The sequence below is a fragment of the Myxocyprinus asiaticus genome, chromosome 23 (genome assembly GCF_019703515.2).
Source record: "Myxocyprinus asiaticus isolate MX2 ecotype Aquarium Trade chromosome 23, UBuf_Myxa_2, whole genome shotgun sequence".
In the NCBI taxonomy this organism is placed as follows: Eukaryota; Metazoa; Chordata; class Actinopteri; order Cypriniformes; family Catostomidae; genus Myxocyprinus; species Myxocyprinus asiaticus.
Window position 1 is genome coordinate 31123357 of NC_059366.1, and position 5224 is coordinate 31128580.

Sequence of the window (5224 nt, forward strand, 5' to 3'; positions counted from 1 at the left end):
CCTGTATTGTAATTGCAGAGGGAAAGGCATAGTAATGGACCAATGGCAGGTTGCGCTTTTAGACTGATGTGATTGGTTGAAAAGCACTACAAACACATGGAACAGCCAGACCAGTCCATACAGCAAACACAGCTGCTTTATGTCTCAGACATACACACTGATGTATCATTATTGCACAGAAGAGTGGATAAACACTACAGCACATCACGTCACAAAGAATGTTTTTGTTTATGCGCAAAATGTGTGAATGAATGGACAATGTGTGAGATGAAGGGAGGACCCTTTCTCTCTCTCGCTCTCTTATTAGAGCACAAAAGGGATTGCCCACTGACCTTGGTTCCGAAAGTATTTTTCCCATTCATTTCTTCAAATACATTTTACAAAGTTCTTCAATAAAGGTTTCATGAAACATGAAAAAAAAAGCCATGAACCACACCAACAAGCTTCAAGATGAATCACAACATTAGAACATTTGATTCACAGCAAAAAACTTTACAACTGATGTTCATTGTATGAAAAAAAAAAAAACATGCAATGAAAGTGAATGATGACTGTGGCCATCTTTTTGTCTAACATGTCCTTACACTTTCCAAGGAAGAAAGAAAGTCATACAGGTTTGGCACAACATGGGGCTACGTAAATGATCGTAAAAATTTCATTTTTGGGAGAACAATCCCTTTAACAACTTCAGAGCTCGTGGCAGGTAGTGTTTGTCTTGAAAGCTACTGTATATGCATTATGGCTAAAAAAATTATTTCTCTATGGAAGAAAGAATGGGATTTTTACTTTCCGAAACCCTAAAGTTGCCCTCTATTATAGTGGTCCTTGTATGCTCTTTGGCTTTGGCTGAAAGTGAGAGGAGGAATGCTCATTTCACATTCACACTGCACTGTTTGTTGATCTCTCTCTGAATCTCTATCATGCCTGAGTGATTTTGTGAATGCAGATAGACAATACACACCAGCATTCTTCCTCGTCTAGGCCTTTTACCTGAGTGTAACATCCAGGCAGACTGAGAGGGAATTAGCCAGGGGGTTAGAGAGACAGTCACAGAGAAAACGGTGTGTGGATTATGATGGACATATTGACATCTGTGAGTGATGTTATTGATGGTGCGACCAGAGTTACTTTTCTGCTGGGTTGAGCCACTCACCGTGTGGACAGATTTTATTTCAAGCCCATTTATGTTGTTTAAAGTCAACATGAAATCAAAATGTATCCTATTTATTTTCTTAATGCGCATTCCTGGTCTTATTGTGAAGGCATCTTTGGCACCAACAGCCAAATAGCTATTTAGGCTTTGATTTAGCAAACTTACATTCAGGTCTGGCTCCATTCTGATAAATAATGCCTACGTTTCTATGATCAAGTCAATTGCAGCTGGATAAAATCGAGTCCCGTTCTCCATTTTACCCCTTGAATATCCTGTTTCACTCAGAATACGTCACATTATGGAAGTAAAATGGGTTGCGAACGGTAATTCATGTAGACTTTAAAGAGCAGTGAGCTCACTGGCTTGGCTACTGTCGAAAGACTGTGTGATCTCTCTCTCACTCAGCCTATAAATAGACCTCCCTCTGTTTATTTAAAAAGGGAGAATTCTGAAGACTGAGCCAACTACAGCCCAAACCGACATGGTATGAAAGACAGGAAGAGAGAGTGGGAGAGAGAGAGAGAAATGGGGAGGGAGGGACAGATGAAACAAGAACCTCACCATAGTGAAAGTGTGAGAGAGGGAACAAGAGAGAAAAGGTCTTTGTGAAAGTGCATTTGAATGTGTTTAAAGAATACGCGTATTTGGGTTTGCATTCATGAGAGGAAGACAGACTTGATGTTTGTGTGTGTGTGTGTGTGTGTGTGCTGAAGCTAACAAGCACACGGGGGAGCTGCGGGATTTCAGGCTCATGAATATCTGAGCATGTGAGACAGACTGTGCATGGGCGTATGCGTGTATATGTGTGCATGCCCAGTTTCCCCATAGCTAATAATAGCACTTTGAGCTGTAATAGCTGCTTAATCAGACCCTTAAAGCACCAAGGAGCACCTGCAGAACCAGAACCTGAGAATTAGCACTAGAAAAAAAGCCTTGAAAGTCTCAAAAACCATTAATTTTATCACATGCATTATTTACTCACCCTCATGTCAGCTTTCAAATGAAGTCAGAGAATGATGTCAGTTTATGATGTCATAACGTTTGGTTAAGAGACATGCAAGAATAAATTACATTTGATGTTATCGATATCCAACATGTGGCATAGGCACCACACTTGATTTAAGAGCTGTAGCATATGGGGAAGGTTATCAGTGAATAATGACTTATATTTTTGTCTGTTAATCACACAAAGCTAAGTATGATTTCAGAACACTTGGCATGTAGCGCCTAAGTCATATGGACTAAATTATAATGCTTTCATTTATTTATTTATTGGTCACAATAAATACAAGTTAAGCTCAAGTGACAGCATTTGTGGTATAATATTGATTACTACAAAAAATAAATTCGACTCGTCATCTTCTTTTCAAGGTTACAGTGAGGCACTTAAATGAGAAGCTTACAATTTTATAAAAGCACGTACATTCATTCTTCTGATAAAACTCATGTATTAATTAAGCTGTATTTGTTTAAATCTTTGTTTTTATGGTTACGGTTACATTTTAGGGTTTACGGTGTTATGCTGTCATGACAACAAAGTTTTTAAATTGGATACAACTTTAAACAGAAAAGATTAGTATGTGATTTTATCACACTAAATAATCACATTTTAACACATGGCTTCAGAAAACTTGGAATATAGCACTTTAAGATGTTTTCATTTATTTTATTTTTTTTCAGATTAACAATTACTTAATCCTTACAATTACAGATTCACATAAATGAACATAAATGAACACAGAATCAACTCATTTATTTTTTATTGTTTTTTTGTCACAATGAATAGAATTTTTGGTCATTGTATAGAAAAGATCTATTAAGATACTTCTTTTGTGTTTCATAGAAAAAACAATAGCATACGGGTTTGCAACGACATGAGGGTGAGTAAATAATGACAGAATGTTAATTTTTTGGGGGTGAACTATTCCTTTAAATCTGTTATGGTAATCATAAGCAGTTGAAATACCATAGTAGTAGGCAGGTGAAATACCATAATAGGTACCTCTATGTTTAAAAGTTTGAAAACGCATGTGAGTATCTTTTACCTGATGTATTTTAAATACTTGGTATGCGATATAGGCTGTAGTCATGTCAGTGCTCTGTGACTAAGAGGATTTCTATAGATACGTTGCTACTTTATTTGTCACGTTGATCCACAGAAACACTAAAAGTACATTAAAGGCTGCAGTATGACGCACAACTATTGTACTTTTGAGTACCTGGATATCTGCCTCTGCACATCCACTACAACATATACTGTAATTGTATATTTAATCCACACTTCCTTATAGATCAGTGTGTGGGACCTCATCGTTGTCCGTGGTTTAGGAGTCAGACTTCAAGACTCCAAGCCATCCTTTTAAACACAGTAAACTCACTATTATTCATTCATTGGTTATGGTGAGTGATGATTTAGTTTTAGTGGCTCAGAAAGACTCTCGTCAAAGAGTTCAGTGAAAAAAGAAGACTCTTTCTTTTTATTCCATGCTGATAATTCCCAGGTCAGATGTAGTTAATAGGAATGAAACATCTGTTTCATAGCTGCTTCAATAGTTGAAGCAACATCATTTTTAAGTTAACAACACAAGTACATTTTGAGCCAGACCCACCAAATGAGATGTAGATACTGTTCATTCACTCCTCTTTGCATTAATCATCTCTTCATATTCAAGAAAACATTTAGGCAGAATGAAATAAGATATTAAGTGCTCTACTTTCATGACCGCGCTAGACACAGCAATACACGAAATGACCATGTGGTTCGTCTTAATCAATTTCGTAAAAGCGTTAATTCTAACCACAATTTTCGTGCTAGCACAAGGTGCAAGTGGGCGTGGGTGGGAGTGTTTGCACTATCTGTGGGCTTATTTGCGCAAACTGTATTGTATGTTAAATGGATAGTTCACCCAAAAAGGAAAATTCTCTCATTTACTCACCATCATGCCATCCCAGATGTGTATGACTTCTTTCTTCTGCAAAACTTTCACTTTCACTTCCACATTCTTCTTTTTTTTTTTTTTGGCGATTCACATTCTTCGTGCATGTCGCCACCTACTGGTCGGGTCTGGTCAAAGATGGAGATTTATAATAAAAAAGGTCTTAAATTTTAATCGATTTCTCGCCCACACCTATCATATCACTTCTGAAGACATGGATTTAACCACTTAAGTCTAATTGATTACTTTTATGCTGCCTTTATATGCTTTTTGGAGCTTCAAATTTCTGGCCACCATTCACTTGCATTGTATGGACCAACAGAGATGAGATACTTTTCTTAAAATCTTATTTTGTGTTTTGTAGAAGAAAGAAAGTCATAAACATCTGGGATGGCATGAAGGTGAATAAATTATAAGACAATTTTCATTTTTAGCGTGAACTATCCCCTTTAATTAGCCAGTTAAATTGAATATATTATAAAAAACTTTAGACTTTGAAGCTGGTTAGAATGTGAGTTAGTAATTTTTTAATACTTTTAATATAAGTTTGATGTAAGTCTGAACTGTCATACTGAGGTGAAGTTTTGATAGTCCCGCAGTGCTACATGAGGTTTATTAGAAGGGTGGACAATGCCTAATTTTTGAGCCATACATTGTTATTTAGAACAGCGAGACAGGTCGAGGAGAAAGTCGGAGAGCAGTGAGACAGGCTGAGTAGTGAGTAGTGACAAGACAGGGGAAAGTGAAATATGCTGATGATAGAGAAAATAATGATGATTATTGTGGTTTTATGAACATCTGTCTAATATTTTAAAATGTTTTAATAGGCTTATTTTGAGAAGTGTTCATTTACCATTATTGTTAAATTCTAAAAACAGTTAGAGACTAACATTTTTTTTTAAAAATGTTTAGTGTTTTGTGTGTTTGTTAGATCATATGCTTGAACTAAAACAGTTGCCTAGACTAGAGCACACTGCGCTTTTGTGTAGGCAGAGACATCCAGGCGCTGTCACACCCATGGCCTGCTGTCTCTTCGTCTCAAATTCATCATCATCATCACCTTTCATCCCCGGTTATAACAGACGGATCTCGCCACTAAAATACACAATGCGAAATGTTAAAATCCCGAATTTAC

At 36.8% G+C, this 5224-nt stretch overlaps 1 protein-coding gene across 1 annotated transcript in view; it reads right to left on the minus strand.

Annotated features, from left to right (window-relative positions):
- The window catches only part of LOC127414117 (reticulon-1-A-like), a 30431-nt gene that overhangs the window by 24736 nt on the left and 471 nt on the right, over nt 1-5224 (minus strand). The window lies entirely within an intron of this gene.